The sequence below is a fragment of the Nyctereutes procyonoides genome, unplaced genomic scaffold (genome assembly GCF_905146905.1).
Source record: "Nyctereutes procyonoides isolate TBG_1078 unplaced genomic scaffold, NYPRO_anot_genome, whole genome shotgun sequence".
NCBI classification, from domain to species: Eukaryota; Metazoa; Chordata; class Mammalia; order Carnivora; family Canidae; genus Nyctereutes; species Nyctereutes procyonoides.
In genome coordinates this window covers 36830277-36847850 of record NW_026575120.1, presented here as the reverse complement: position 1 = coordinate 36847850, position 17574 = coordinate 36830277, and the positions used below count along the sequence as shown (strand labels likewise).

Here is a 17574-nt window from a genome sequence, read left to right as displayed (position 1 = left end):
TTCCAATTTCAAAAATTCCTTTATTTCTCTTTTTTTCTTTTTTCCTCCGGGAAATGGCATCTTTCCTGAACAAATTTTACAAGGATGAATGAACAAATGTTTCTTTGAGCTTTTGGAGATAAGCATTATATAGAAGCAAATAAAGTCAAGGGACTTTTCCTGAGATTTAAATTCATTAGCACAGCACAGACAGCTACCATAAGAAAGAATCAAGGTTTTAAATGGACACATTAATGTCAGAAGTGGAGGCTGTATTTATTTTTCCCTTCAGTATTTCCCTGCTTCCAACTCCTTTGCCACCTCTGCCGACACATAAAGCAGTGCTTTTTAACTGTATCACCTCTTCCCCAATTTTGCTTTACAATTATACTTGGAGAACAGCAATAGATAATTTTAATTAAACGGTATGGAAGTTTTTCCAGGGGGAACTACATGTAATAGGATTGTTTTAGCTGTTAACTTTCACTGTTGGATTAAGATTTGTTTTCAAATTGCTAAGCGGATGCTCGCTGTATTATTAGCCTGAAATATGCTTTCTACTGGAAATTTATGTGTTTGTCTCTTAGCACATTTGGAACCACCTTATCTTTCTCTTAAAATCAGGACTTCTGTGGTTTTCACTAAGGCTCACTCTTGGAAGCCATCCATACCCACCTGCCGCCTTTTTTTCAACCTTGGAGATGTATGGAGGTGTTGCCAGTTTTCTGATGATGATGCTTTGTTCTTAGCCATTACTCGTTTCTGCCCCCAGCTAATCTCTTCTGGGTACTATCCTGTCCTACTTGGTTGTAGTTGGTCTAGGAATTATTTGCCTACCAGTGAGGATTTTCAATTGATAGCTCTTCTGTATACCATCTTTAGATTAATCTATTCTCCGTTTGCAGAAGCTTTGCATATATCCCCATTGCCTACAGGATCAAGTTCCTCTTTCTTAGGCTTTTGTAGACTTCTGTATTTAACATTTCTTTATATCCTCACCCTTACGTTTGCTGTCTTCATGAGTAGATGTTTAACTTTTTGAGGGTAAGGTCTTTGATTTTTATCTCTTAAAAGTGCTCACGTAACACCGTGCATGTTGTGGACCATTAAAGATGATAGAATCTCTACCGTTTGTGCCTCTGCTTGCCTTCCTGTCAGTCTGTATTCTGCCTCTGCTTGTCTGTCTATGCCACTTTGTTCATTGGTATCTCAGGTCCTGCATTTCCTATCTGATGTTTTCTGTCTATTTTATCTGACCTCTTTCCTCACTTTTTTTTTTTTTGGTAGGCACATAAACTCAGTTTCAAGTCCTTTTCTTGATTTCCAGGATTGAACAACCAATTTTTTTCATTTCATTGTCTTTCTGGGTTCTTGATAACATGAGAGCTCTGTTTATTCTATGACAAGGAAAATTATCCTTGTAGAGTATAAAGTATTTTAAAGAATTTAAAAAGTAAAAAGCGAGTTCTTCATCATGTATATCTTTGTATTTCTGATTACCTTACATACAATAAGTTAATATTATAGGTGATAGCAAAGTTGACATATAGAATCATTAAACAACTAACCCAAATATGATTTTGACAGCTCAGATATCTTAGTTCTGCCACCTGGTAGCATGACAGATCTCTGTAGACGTGATGCAGTCACTTCAGAAGATACCGTTAGTTCATTAAACAGTTAAGTATAGAGTTGCCATTTGACCCAGCAGTTCCACTCTGAGGTGTATCCCCAAGAGAAGAGAAAACACACGTCCTCATAAAATCTGTATGTGTCTGTTCATGGCACCATTACTCAAACTAGCCCAAATGTGGAACAATCCTAATGTTCATTAACAGGTGAATGGAGAAAAAAAAGTGCTCTGTCCATACCCTGGAAAAATGTATAGCCATGAAAAGGAATAAAATACTGCTATCTGCTACAACAAGGATACACTTTGAAAGCAGTAAGCTAAATGAAAGAATCCAGACACAAAAGACCACATACTACATAGTATCATTCATATAAAATGTCCAGAATAAGTAAATGTATAGGAACTGAAAATATATTAGTGGATGCTTACAGCTGAGGTATGGGAATTTAGGGGAGAATTACTTAAAAGGAATGGGGTTTCTTTTTAGAGGGATGGAAATATTCTAACACTGATGACAATGATGGTTACACAACTCTCTAAATATTCTAAAGCCACTAAATTCTTTAGTGTTGGGATCCCTGGGTGGCTCAGCAGTTTGACGCCTGCCTTCGGCCCGGGGCACGATCCTGGAGACCCAGGATGGAGTCCCACGTCAGGCTCCCTGCCTGGAGCCTGCTCCTCCCTCTGCCTGTGTCTCTGCCCCCCCCCCCTCTTTATCATGAATAAATAAATAAAATCTTAAAAAAAATAAGTTCTTTAGTGTTAATTTGATGGTAGTGGAATTATATCTCAGTAGTTACAAAAAATGATAGACATTAAGGTGTAATTTATTATCTTCTAATCTTTATTTTCTAATAGCTTTTTTTTTTTTTTTAAAGATTTTGTTTACTCATGAGAGACACAGAGAGAGACAGGCAGAGGGAGAAGCAGGCTCCCTGCAGGGAGCCCGGTGTGGGACTTGATCCCCGGAACCTGGGATCAATGTCATGAGCCGAAGGCAGACGCTCAACTGCTGAGCCACCCAGGCATCTCTATTCTAATAGTTTTTGATATTTGTCTTGATTAGGATGTTCTCTTTTCTTATGAGCTTTAATTTATACCAAACTTGTCTCTCACTCCATGCTCACTTCCGGATATGTTCATGAAGTTTGGGCTGTTGGTTCTGAAATGTGACGTGCATCAGAGTTAACTTGGCGGGTCCCAAATACAGCATTTCAGACCCATTACGTCTGGGGTTGGGCTCAAGAACTTGCCTGACAGTTTTTGACAGAACCCCTCTGGTCTGGTTTGAGAACTAGTGCTTTATGTCTTACAACATCATTTTTTTTTTTTTAAGCTCATTTATTAGCTTCTGAAACTGGCCTTTGTGGAACTTAGGTTTTAGCTTTTAGCTCTAGGATTTCTCTTGTTCTGCTGTACTCGAACAACATCTCTCTTTTACCAGTGAGAATACAGCTTATTAGTATTCTATTTAGTTTCCTTTTATGAGTACACTTCCCCCCCACACCTCTGCCTAATGTGCTTGATGTTTGAGTGAGAGGTTCTTATTTACTATCCAACTTTATAATCTTGATTTTCCTTAACGTTTGTGGCACTATTTTCTTTGTACATCTGCCTTAGAAAGTTCAGAAATCGTATGCTGCACAAAATGAAAAATTTTGAACAGAAAAAAATCTTATAAAGTGATACACTTAAGTTAGACACACCATTTTTTGGTGCACTTTATTTTACTATTCTTTTTTTTATTTTTTTTATTTTTTTGCACTTTACTAGTCTGAATATTTGTTTTCATTCCCAGATTAAAGACTGGCTTTAATTTGTTTTAATTAGAACATTCTCATTTGAAATGTTTTCACTAGGTAAGCTTGATATGGAAAAGTGTGACAAAGCATTCATTATTAGCAAATTCTTAATGAAAGAAACTGCTTTCGGAGGAAATTTATCTTCTTGATTTAAAACAAGCAAACAAAATATTTTCTGAAAAGAAATATCCTTAGGAACTGTCATCACAAAGTCCTTAAGCCTCTTGTCCAATGTTAAGAATTAGTGATGGTTCAAAATACTTATTAAACTAATAAATGAATGAGCCATCAGCTGGGGATCTGGCAGGTTGCTGGGATTACAGATATGATGAGACCCTTGCCTTGAAGGGATTTACAGTCTGGTAGTGTGCATTGTAAATCAATCAGAGAGGATTTACTTAGCATTTGAGATTTACCGGTGCTGTGTAAGATGCTTGAAGGGGGTCTGAGAGGCATATAAGGAAGGCCCTGCCCTTGAGAGTTTTTAACCTGTATTGAGATGAGACCCAGCACAAGAGATAACCACCTGATATATGTAGTATATTGAGTAGTAGTGACTATGCATGCTGTTGGAATTCAAAAATGGATATTGTGGATTGAGCTGGAGATGTCTGTGGATGCACATGCATCAGGAGTTCATTGAAAAACAGCTGCAAGCAAAAATGTCATCTCTGATAATAAATTGCAAGGAGATCAAAAATGATGTTTCAAAAAGAAAAAAAAAAAACAAGCTAGGATGTAGAATTCTTTATTGTACTGGTGTGGAAGGAGCAGCTGTTAGCTATCAAACTGAGGATCCTGATGGATGCTGGCCAATTTAGTGCCCCTCTTTTGCCTACTGTGTTGTTAGAGGGCCATTTTGCATTGGGCTTTGGCACCATAGAGTTTGGGGAACTGTCTGGAAGAGCAGAAAAACCTAGAGGCCAAAAAATGGACAGCATACTTAGAATGTTTTACAGTGTTGGAATAAGTAATGCAGAATTTTATTTAATGAACAAAGGTAGGAATATAATGAAAAATATAGTAATACAGAGAATATTAAAAGCAATCTAATAGTTTGTGCTTATCAGCCACATGTGAGCATTAGAAAAGTCTTAGGTAATTATGACCTTAGGAAACTTTCTTATAGCCATTCTGAGCCAAAGAACTGGATTGTGTCTCTTTTATATAATGGTAGCAGTAACCTAGACCTGTATAGGGAATGCTATGTGCCTCAGGTGGGCGTTTATATGCTTAAAACTCTGATTTTAATTTAAAAATTCCTTTTGCATTTTAAGTATTCTATGTATGTGTATTGAACTGTAGTTAAATTTTTTATTGATTGTTTTATTATTGCACTAACATTGGTCTTGCATTGGGTCTAGTGCCTTCAGATTTATAAGAACATCTCACTTGATTTAGGCAGATTTTTAAGTTGAGCCCATATGTTTGCTGAAGTGAATTAGTCAATAATTTATAAGTATTATGGGTATGTACATAATATATGTTTGCCTTTTTTCTACCTTATGCCAAAAATGATTTAATAAAGAAATTTAAACTTGCTTTTCAACACTGCTGATTAAATATGTATAAAATATTTATCTTACCCATAAAGACTGTGTAATGATGTTGGACCCTTATGTCATATGTGGTAATATTTGCAAATGTATAAGAGACAAAAATATAAAAAATAAAAAAAAATTAGACTGTATCTTTGAAGCATCACCAAAGGAGAATCGCAGATATGTGGGCATAATTGGAAACACAATGTCTGGAAAAGGAAGTAAAAATGGAAAACGTGATTAGTTATCTCCTAGAACTTAGCCTCATTGTCTTCCTCTTTTGGATCACTTTGCAGAAGAGCTGTTGTTGTCTTGTGCTTTTTTGGCATAATGTTTTCTATAGTATTAAGATTGCTGATGAAGCAGTTTTAAAAAGAATGCTACACTGTTGGCTCCCAGACTTTTTGTTTCAAGTTGCTGTATTCAGAAATGTGAGTTTTAATCTTTGCAGAAAGTTCATAGAATGCTCTCATTGACACAATCAGGATTCATTTTCCTTTCTCAGATGCTTCTCAAATGGCTTATTGATTGAAATGGTGAAATTTTCATGGTCCAAACATGTCACTAAGAGTAACAAGCCAAGTTGATGCATGTGTAGTTAGTGACAACTATGTCACTATTACCACCAGGCCAACAAGTACTGACTTCATTAATTAGAACACACCCTAATTTCAAAATGTTAAGATATAAAAAGAATGTGTATATTATTATTCAGTGGTGTGTATAGCTAATCTTTTTGGTTGCTCAGTACTGTCCCTTTTTGCCAGTGTTCATTCTCTCTCTCTCTCTCTCTCTCTCTCTCTCTCCCTTCTTCTTTCTCTTTCTCTCTCTCTGGTAAGGGTTCCACATGTCTTTAGGGGGATTGCTGCACCCTCACCCTAACCATGTAGTCTTAGGAGGAGCTACCAATCATATCCCAGCCATCGAGTATGATCCCCCAAGCTGTATCCACGTGTGCAAGGATGGAAACATGACTCAGTCTGTCAGTATTGTTTGGAGTATATTTTTAAACTGGTGATAGCTAAGCCTCTCTGCTATTGTCTCCTTGTACGAGAGAGAATGAGTTCGGTTACTCTTGCAGCCATACGTTCTGGTTTAGGCTGGTGGGGGAGGGGACAAACTCTTTGCAGAAAGCTAAGAAGCTAATAAGAGTTTTTGCAAATAAATTCATCTCTTTTACATTTAAGGTGATTCAAGTTGAGATAGCCCTGACAAAGATTTGTCTTTTAAGATTTCATTTATTTGATAGAGCTCCCATGAGTGGTGGGGAGGGGCAGAGGGAGAAGGAGCAGCAGACTCCCTAATGATGAGGGAGCTTAAAAAAGCAGGGCTCAATCCCAGGACCCCAAGATCATGACCTGAGCCTAAGTCAGGTGCTTAACCAACTGAACCACCCAGGTACCCTCTGACCACTAAAGATTTTGTAAAATATAATTTGTCTTTGTTTAGTGTTCTGTCTTTACAGTGAAACATAAATATCACACCAGCCATAAAGGTGATTGTGATTTTTGTCTTATGAATTTAAATCTAACCAATCTTAGTTTTCTCATTAGCTTTTGAGTTCTATAACTAAAGATTCTTTTGCTCCTGTGGTTTTCAAGAATGTTACCCTTGTAGTAAATGGGAAAGAAATAACCTCTTTATCAATAAGAGAACTTTTAGATTAACCATCTTGTAGACACAGTTTTTGATGTGGAGCTAATAAGGGAAAGTAAACATAAAACTGTTAGATGTCTGAATTTGTCTTCCAAGTAAATAATTGAGATTTTAAGGATTGCTTACTGGTTGATCATCTGGTTTACATTTGATTTTTACCAACATGTTTAACTGAGAGGAAGAATCATTTTTGAATAAGGAATATTACAGTTTTAGCACTCCCAGAAATCTGAAGTACGGAGCACTCCAGTTTACACATGGGACATTTGTTACATCAAGCTTCAAACTACTGCAGATGATTACTCAGGAGAATCAATAGTCCCATTAGATGTGAATTTTAATAGTAAAATTTATATGCAATTTACACAGAATCTACCCGAACATTAAAAACTAGACTTTGCTAAAAAAAAATATTGCCATTTTGTTGTCTTCGACTTCTTTCACCAGTATTTTATAACTTTTACCATGCAGAACCTTTCTGTGCATTTTTTGCACTTATACCTAAGTATTTTGCTATTTTTGAAGTGTTTAAAAGTGATAATTTGTTTTTTTTATTTTTATTTTTTTATTTATGATAGTCACAGAGAGAGAGAGAGAGAGAGAGAGAGAGAGAGAGAGAGAGAGAGGCAGAGACACAGGCAGAGGGAGAAGCAGGCTCCATGCACCGGGAGCCCGATGTGGGATTCGATCCCGGGTCTCCAGGATTGCGCCCTGGGCCAAAGGCAGGCGCCAAACCGCTGCGCCACCCAGGGATCCCCTGATAATTTGTTTTAAATTGGGGTTTCCACATGCTCATTGTCAGTATATGGAAATGTGTTTGGATTTTATCTGGAGTTGAAGTTGTCCTCATGTCAAAAATTACACTATTTGTTCCCATAGGAAATAAATGAACCACGTAAATGACTTTGTTCTTAGTAAGGTAAAATCTTCAAGACTTTGATAATTTTTGAAGTTTTTGTATAATTTTCACCACATCAAATCTCTTTAAATAGAACTTTATTTTTTTTTTGGGGGGGGGCGGAATCCACAAAGAAAGTATTTGCCCAGAGAAAATAGTTTTCTAAGGAAGTGAATGATAGATACTGATTTTGAAATGCATTTACAGCATAATATATGCAGAAACAATAATTGAAGCTTAATTTTTCTGTCAGCTATTTTTTTAGATGAAACTTGTTCTGATGATTTGCTTAGTTTTAAAAGTCAGCTTGACCAGATTTGCCTCTAAAATCATTCAGTATATTCCTTTTAAATAGACACTTACATTACCCGTAATGATTTGGACATCTAGTTAATGGCATTTAAAATGAACTTACACATACTGATTTGCTTATTCAGTCATCTGTTTAAGAGCATATTTAGGTAAATTCAGAAGTCAGAACACAGATTCATATCTAAAGTCTTGCAGTGGATTTATGTGTTACTTTCTCAGTAACCTCAGGTTTGCTAGTAATTTCGTTATTCTCTGATAAGATCTGCCTTTATTGCTTCATGTTGACTTTGCTGCCTTCACACAGTATTCACTACCACTCTTTACTGGTTGCAGAGTTACAACCACCATAAATAAATAAAGCGTGAGGAGAAGGAAGACACAGAATAGTCAATTTATTTTCATGCATTTTTGGTTACCGTCTAAATCACAATTGTCAGAGGAAAGTGGAGTTTAATGGTCATCCTTAACAAGTTTAGGGAAAAATGTGCAGTTTTACTCTTTCCATGTTGAGTTTTATAGATATATCACATTTGGTTCAGAATCATGATGATCCAATAATGACACTTTATTATCCAAGCTTTATGAATTGGATTGGGAAGGGTTGTTTATTTTGTCCTTCCATTTCACTATAACTAATACTTTGACAAAAGTGAGAGACACTGACTGATGTTATACAGCAGCTGTGTTTAATGTTTTTTAATGAGGTGCTAGAGTTAAAATAGAAATATCTCTGGCCTAATTCAGTCCCTGGCAGGTAAGGCTTATTCTGTGTGGTCGGTTTCTCTATTGGAGCTCTTACAAGCTTCATTTCAAATGTATGCATTGAGGATTATAATACAAACACATAGGATTATAAATGTATATAGTGAATAATCCTTTACAGTGTTTTAATTTGCATTTACCTGCAAAGTCCTTTTATTCAAGTGAAATCATACATGAGAAACCTTTGGAAGTTCCCAGGCCAGGAAAAAGATGGAAGTGGAGTCCTTTGGCTACCAGGCTGCCCTCTACTGCCTTCCCATCTCTGCCCTGATCTATTACAAGCTATAAAATTATTGGGATTCTTGCTCATTTTTTCTTTGCTGTTTATTAGGCTTTTTTCTTCTGCTCATAATAGTTAAGCAGTAACTACCTTTGATTATAAGGAAGTTTTAAAATGATTGAATGATATACCTTAACTACTTTAGATGAAATACCTCCAAAGTTGTTTTATTTTGTTTTACTTCATGAACTGCTATAACTGTAGGCAGCATGACTGGAGAGGAGGGTAATTTTTAGAGAATTGAAAGTTTTAATATGGGAACTTGGCCATAAAATCAATCCAACGTAAATAGAGTTCCATTATGCTTTCAACATTTTGGTATTTGTTAACCAGTTTCCTTATGTTGGCTATGTAAGAAAATAGTGACAAAGGAAAAAGATGCTTGAAATGAATTATTCTATAAATGTCACATATTTTGTATTTTCAATTATGTGAGGTTTGAACCAGTATTCTTTGATTAAAATATTTAAATGATTTTTTTTAGATAGAATTAAGGTTTTAATACTCCTTTTTGATAGCTGGAATACAGTGTGTATCAGTTGGATTGGCCTGCTAATATGGCTTGTCCTTTACCCAAGACAAGATTTATTGAAGCAGGTTAGGTTGCTTCAAGACTAAAGGACAGTCTATGGGTATTTTGGAAAACTGGTTTGTGGACCTGTCCATCATTCTTCTGAAGGGGCCACTCATGGCATTCTTGAAGCATGTTAACAGTGAATGTTCTTTATATATGATTTTTAATCATTTGAATGTTTTATTATACTTCATTATTTTCCTTTTAGATGTTATAAGAAAGATTTAGTCATTATTACCATAATGTAAGTGGGATTTTGAGACACAGCATTGGTGCATAGCTTAGTATAAAATTTGAATTTATAATTAAAAGAAATTTATGATTTTAAAAACAGTTAAACATTATAAAAAAAGAGGGACATCTGGGTGGCTCAGTTGCTTGTGTCTGTTTTTGGCTCAGGTCTTGATCTCAGAGTCCTGGCATCAAGCCTTGGATCAGACTCCCTGCTCAGCGAGGGGTCTGCTCCTGCTTCTTTCTGCTCCTCCCCCTGCTCATGCTGTCTCTCTCTCAAATAAATAAAATCTTTAAAAAAAAAAAAAAGTTTAAAAAAGGGACACCTGGGTGGCTCAGTGGTTGAGCATCTGTCTTTGGCTCAGGGCATAATCCCAGGGTCCTAAGATTGAGTTCCACATCGGACTCCCCCAAGGGAGCCTGCTTCTCCCTCTGCCTGTGTCTCTGCCTTTGTGTGTCTCATGAATAAATAAATAAAATATTTTTTAAAAATAAAGTTTAAAAAGGAGTTAAATGCTAGTGAGAGCTTTTCAATGAAATATTTCAGACATTGTGAGAATGGCATAACATCCCCACTGCAAGTCTATGGAGTGAGTGTGTTTGCACATGTTTGCCTCCCAGTTGTCTATTGTCTACAATGGAGTCCATATATTTTTTATTTTATAAATAGAAACAACAAAATCTGTTTTGGATTACCATGAGGATAAAGTGAGATAATAACTAAACCTGGAAGACTGTAAATACTTGATAAATTATGGTCATTATTAGAAATGTTATTTTTAAGAACACTGTACACTTACACAGTGTGTAAGCTTTTAAGTAAGTCTCTTAGCTTTTTTGAAATTTCATGAATGCACTATATTTATGGTCCAGTGGTGATGTTTGCTGAGGCTTGTCGTCCTTATTCTGTTTCAGGACTATATTTTTTCAACTGGATTCAGTATTCTATTTGTTCTTAAGAACAAAAACAAATGGAAAATGCAAAAGAAAAACAAAAGGCAGCCCATCTTACCAAGCCCAATATTTTTATGAATATTGCAAATACGATTTAAGGTTTTAAACAAAGTAAAAAACAACAAAAGGAACAGAAAAGGGCACCGGATGTTTGTGTGTTGATTTAGCATCCTGCAACTTTACTAATTTCACTTATTCCAGCATTTTCTGATAGTCTTTAGGGTTTTCTGTATATAATATCATCTACAAATAGTGACAGTTTTACTTTTTTCCAATTTAGATGCCTTTTATTTCTTTTTCTTGTCTAATTGCTCTGGCTAGGACTTCAAATACCATGTTTAATAAAAGTAGTGAGAGTGGACATCCTTGTCTTGTTCCTGATTTTAGAGGACAAACTTTATTTTTTCACCCTTAATTTGATGTTAGTTATAGTCTTGTCACATATGGCCTTTATTATGTTGATATGTTTCCTCTGTAACCATTTTGTTGAATTTTTATCATAAATGGGTGTTGTATTGTGTAAAAAGCTTTTTCTGTATCTATTGATTTGATCATATGATTTTTGTTCTTTATTTTGTTAATGTGTGTATCATTCTGATTGTCAGTGGATGTTGAACTATCATATTCCTGGAATAAATCCTGCTTGATCATTGTGTATGATCTCCTTATTGTTGATTTCAGTGTGCTCTTATTTTGTTGAGAATTTTTGCATCTATGTTCATCAGGGATATTGGCCTATAATTTTCTTTGCTTGTGGCATGTTTGGTTTTGTTATCAGGATATTGTTGTCCTTGTAAAATCATTTTGAAAGTATTCCCTTTTCTATTTTTTGGAAGAGTTTAGGAAGGATTTGTATTAATTATTTAAATGTTTGGTAAAATCCACCAGTGAAGGCATCTGGTCCTCAACTTTTGTTTGAATAGGCAATTTTAAGAATCCTCCCAACAATCTCCTTTCTAAAAATTCACTTGTTCACATCTTCTGTCTTATTATGATTTAGTCTTAATAGGTTGTATGTTTCTAGGAATTTATCCATTTCTTCCAGATTGTGCAGTTTGTTGCCATGTAATTGTACCTAACAGTCTTTTATAATCATTTGCATTTCTTTCATGTCAGTTGGAATATATCCTCTTACATTTCTGATTTTGAGTCCTTTTATCCCCCTCTTGATAAACCTATCTAAAGGTTGTCAGTTTTCTCTTTTTAAAGAATCAGCTCTTTTATTGATCTTTTCTATTGTGTTTTTAGTTTCCATTTCATCTATTCTGCTATAATCTTTGATTATTTTCTTCCTGCTACTAACTTTGGGTACTGTTTATTCTTTTTATAGTTTTATGAGGTGTAAATTTAGGCTGTTTATTTGACTTTTTTTATTTCTTGGGGTAGACATTAATCACCATGGACTTCTCTCTTAGAACTGCTTTTACTGTGTTCCACAAACTTTGGTATGTTCCATTTCCATTTTCACTTGTCTCAAGTTTTTTTTCTTTTAATTTCTCTTTTAGTTTCTTTTATCCATTGTTTCAGTTTAACCTACAAATAATTGTGAATTTTCCAGTTTTTCTTGTGTAATAATATATAGTTCTATACCATTATGATTGGAAAAGATGCTTGATATGATTTCAATCTTCTTACATTTATTAAGACTTCCTTTGTGGTCTAGTGTAATCTGTCTTTGAAAATATTCCATGCATACTTGAAAAGAATCTGTATTCTATTGCCTTTGGATGGAGTGTTCTGTAAATATCTCTTAAGCTCATCTGGTCTAACATGTCATTTAAACCCAAATTCATTAAAGATGCAAGATACAAAATCAATATATAAAAATATGGTACTTCTATACTCTAATAACGACCTATCAAAAAGAGAAATTAAGAAAACAATCCTATTTACAATTGCATCAGAAAGAATGAAGTACCTAGGAATATATTTAACCGGGGAGCTTAAAGACCTATATATTGAAGACTACAAGACATTGATGAAATAAATTGAAGAAGATGCAAATAAAAGGAGAGATATTCTATGCTCATGGCCTGGAAAAATTAATATTGTTAAAATGCCTATACTGCCCAAAACAACTTATAGATTCAGTGAAATCCCTATCAAAATTCCAATGGCATTTTTCACAGAAAGAGAACAAAAAAATTCTAGAGTTTGTGTGAAACCGTAGAAGATCCTGATAGCCAAAGTGATCTTGAGAAAGAACAACAAAACTGAAGGCATGATGCTCCCTGATTTCAAACTATATAATAAAGCAATAGTAGTTAAAACAATATGGTATTGACATAAAAACAGACACACATATAAGTGGTACAGAATAGAGAGCCCAGAAGTAAACCACATAGTCACAGTCAATTAATTTATGACAGAGGAACCTGGAACGTGCAATGGGGAAGGGACAATCTCTTCAGTAAATAGTGTTAGGAAAATTGGACAGCCACATGCAAAAAACAATACTGGATCACTATTGTACACTATACACAAAAATTAACTCAAAATAGAGACATGAACATAAGACTTGAAACCGTGAGACTCCTAGAAGAAAACATAGGCAGTAAGCTCCTTGACGTAGGTTTTGATGATGGGTTTTTTCGACTCTGATAGCACAAGCAAAGGCAACAAAGATGAAATAAGTGGAATTACATCAAACTAAAAAGCTTATGCACAGCAAAGGAAACCACCAACAAAATGAAAAGGTAACCTACAGAATGGAAGAGAATAATTGCAAATCATATATCTTAAAGGGGGCTGTTACTCAATATATAAAGAACTTGTGGCACTCTGGCAAAATGAAAACATAACCAATCCAGTTAAAAATGGGAAGAAAATCTGAAGAGACATTTTTCAAAAGAAGACTTGCAGATGGCCAACAGGTAAATGAAAAGGTGTTCTACATCATAATTACCAGGAAATACAAATCAAACCTACACACTTGTTAGGATGACTATTATCAAAAGACTAGAAATAACAGGTATTGGCAAGGATGTGGAGAAAAGGGAAGCCTCATGCACTGTTGACAGTGCAGACCGATACAGCCACTATGGAAAACAGTATGGAGGTTCCTCACAAAATTAAAAATCCAGAACCCACTGGATGACCCACCAAATCCACTTCCGGGTATTTGTCAGAATAAAATGAAAAACACTTATTTGAAAAGATGTGCATCCCCAGCATTATTTACAATAGTCAAGTTATGAGAACAACCTCAATGTCTATCAGTAGATGAGCGATGATAGGAATTGTGGTGTGTGTGTATTTATATGGTGGACTATTACTCAGCCATGAAAAGATGGAAGTCTTGCCATTTAAGATAACATGATGTACCTAAGAGACATTATGCCAAGTGAGATATATCAGCCAAAGACAAAATACCATATGATGTCACTTATATGTGGAATCTAAATAAATAAGCCATGTATCATGGATACATCATACATTCACATATATTGTACAAAAAACTAAACCTAATGTTACAGAGAATAACTTAGTGGTTGCCAGAAGCATAGGTTGCTGTGGGTAGGAGAGATGGGTGAAACTCTTTTTCCTTTCTCAGGGGATTGTTAAATGAATTGGGGAAAAAATGGAAAGAAAAGGACACAAGGAGAAATGATATAATATCTGAAATTGTATCACCCAAAATTATCCCATTAACACCTTGAAGTATTTCTTTCTAAATTTGTGTGTGTGTGTGCATGTGTGAGATTGTATTAACTAGGACATACTCTTTGAAAATTGATTTTTTGCTTATTGATGTTTCATAGGAACTTTGAGCAGTCCTCTTGCTCTGTTCTGCAGAATAAATGAGTAGTATTTTCTCTTTGCCTTTAAAAGAAGCACCCCTCTATCAGAAGCAGTTCTGCCCAGTTTCTGCTTATGTTTTCTCCCCTTTGCACTGATATTCCTCCCCAAGTTTTTTTTTCTCGTCATGGACTAAACTAACTCATAAGAACTTTTTTTTTTTACTTATTTTTTATTTTTTTTTATTAAGATTTTATTTATTCATGAGAGACACACAGAGAGGTAGAGAAATAGGCAGAGGAAGAAGCAGGCTCCTCGCAGGGAGCCTGATGTGGGGCTTATCCCAGGACACTGGGATCATGGCCTGAGCCAAAGGCAGATGCTCAACCACTGAGCCACCCAGGCATCCCCCCGGCCCTTTTTTTAAAAGTAAGTTTATTAGTAGCCTCTAGCTCAAAATGTAGCTTAGAGATATTGAATGTCGATAGGTCCTAATCTCTTCCGGGACAAAAATTGGTCTTCTGACAAATACTGAACCTCAAAGATACTTTCAAGTGATAATGAACAAACAGTACTAATCATTTAGCACATAAGCAGTTCTTTAATGCATGTGCATTAAAACTTGTCAGTAAACTTAAAAAAAATTGAAGTTCAGAATTATTCATTTAACAAATATTTAGTTGGATGTATGCTACATACCACCCATTCTGGGGCTGAAATGGTAAGTAAGACATAGCCTCTGTTGTCATGGAGCTTGTAGTTTATTGGGAAGCGATACAAGGAAGACAGACCATAAAGGAGTAAACAAGAAAAGGAAAATAGCCAATGGTGATACAACTGAATTAGAGCAAAAGGTGAGGTGGTCAGGGAGTGACTCTCAGAAAAGGTTTTGAGTTGCCATCTATACATAAGAAGCTAGCCACATAAAGCCCAGGTAGCAAAGCATTCCTGGCTGAGAGAACAACAGGTGCAGTGGCCCCAAGAGTGGAATGGGGCTGGTGTATTAGAGAAACAGAAAGGGGACTGTTCATGCCTAGAGGATAGGAAGTGATGAAGGTATGCGATTTCTCCTTCAAGTGGGAGAAAAAATACTCTTTGAGAGTTACATGCATACAAAAGCTGAAGAAAGAATTAAATTTTTTTTCATAATAATTATACATACTTAACCACTTTCTTAGACAGAAACATTAAATCTGAGCTGTTAGATTTTTCAGAACCCTTTTTTAACTTTACTTCTTGACTGTTTTCTTTATTAAGGCTGAGAGGGATTGTGTGTCCAAAACTTCAATTTACCATTATTGACCACAGAAAAAAACTGAGAAGAACCCTACTTTGCATTTTTTTATATGAAGGCGGTAGCAATTCAAATGCTTGCAGTTGATGGTGGTGGGAGTGATAGCAGTGGTCATGAGAGCTGACATTTTTAGTGTTGACAAAGTACCAGGCACTCTTGAGATCATTTCATAGATTCATTTAATTCTTAACAGTAGTAGGAAGTAGGTGTTCTTATAGTCCCTGTTTAACAGATGTGGAAATTGAGACACAAAGAAATTAAATGATTTGCCCAAGGTCACATAAGAAGTCACACTTGTTCACTGTCACAAACAAGAAACTGAGATAGAATTCAACCCCTAATTTATATATATATATACTTAAAGCAAAACTTGCTAATAAGTCACTGGTAATTAATTTCCTTTTGTCATATGAAAAATTAATTATTATAAAGCACAATGGGATCTAATCCTTAATTTTTTCTTTATGGAAATCTCCTTCAAACACTCAAAGTGTATATAAAACTTTTTTTAAGTATTTAACAAAGCTTTTTCTTTTACATTTTTTTTTTTTAAGATTTTATTTATTTGACAGAGTGTGTGTGCAAACAGCGAGAGCAGCAGGCAGAGGGAGAGAGAACCAGGCTCTCTGTGGAGAGAACAGAGAGCCCAATGTGGTACTTGATCCTAGGCCCCTGGGATCATGACCTGAGCCCAAGGCAGATGTTTCACTGACTGAGCCACCAGGTGCCCCTAAACAAAGCTTTTGAAGGAAGAAAGTGAGATGGTAGACTTTTGTTTAGTTACATTATTTTTAATATAATGAACATTTTTCAGGATTTAGAATCCTTGAAACCTATAATGTTTAAATTTGTAGGAGGGCATACACGCTTGGAATCTAACACATAGAGCATCCCTAGAGCTTAAACATGTCATGCTTCCCAAAACAGTTCTAGGGAAGCAGCTGCATTGCTGCATTAAGGGTCTGTTACGTTTTAAATTATCTCAAGGGCTTAGTTGACCACTTACACTTTATTTAGAACAATTTGCTGAATCTGAACTACAATTTAATTCATATTTTATGTTCATGCACTCAATTATATGCCACATTTTATTAGGATGCAATGACAGAAGATAACATATTTACTTGAATGACTGTTTAAAGATCTAGCTATCCCAAGGCGTCAACTTCCCTAAATGTATTTGACCCAAGGTACTGTACAGTGTGAGTAGTACTTGATGATAACATCACTTACTGTTTATGTCTTGTTGATATTAATCCATTAATAATTTTTTAATGGTTAGAACTGAATAACCTTGTTTGCTAATTCTTCTTGACTTCAACTAACATGCAGAGGTGTATGGAAGGGCAGTGTAGAATGAGGTAGAGATTTTTGGTTTGTTACATATTTTTTTTTGCAGTTGTTTAGTAATGGCTATGATGTGTTAGATTTGTCTTTTAGTCACAATTATTTACAAATTACATTGTCATACTATATAACCATTTTCTTTATAAGGGTAGCTCTGAGTGAATGATTAGATTCATGTGAACGGATAACAGTGGTCAGCTTTTTGTTAAGTGGGGAGAATAGATTAGTGAGTCCCCATGTACACATCATCCATCTTCAACAATTACTAACTCGTGGCCATTTTTGCTTCATATATACTCTTCCCCACAGGATTATTGTGAAGCAAATGGCAGACATCATGTCATTGTCATTCACAAATAAGGAAGTTATTTATGAAATGTATTCCTAAGTCTTTGTTTTATGTGGTTGCACTTAATATTAGTATAATATGCTTAAGCCTTTTCTGTTGAAAAACGCTGGAGGGCCTCATTTGGCATGCACGATTTAAGGCAGATGCTCAGGAAAGATGTGAAAAGAGATGGAATTTTTATGTGTTCTCAATGCTGTGACCAAACGTGCCACCGATCTTTCCTT

At 35.3% G+C, this 17574-nt stretch overlaps 1 protein-coding gene across 3 annotated transcripts in view; it reads left to right on the top strand.

Annotated features, from left to right (window-relative positions):
* TPK1 (thiamin pyrophosphokinase 1) overlaps nt 1–17574 on the top strand; it is a 316037-nt gene that overhangs the window by 79441 nt on the left and 219022 nt on the right. The window lies entirely within an intron of this gene.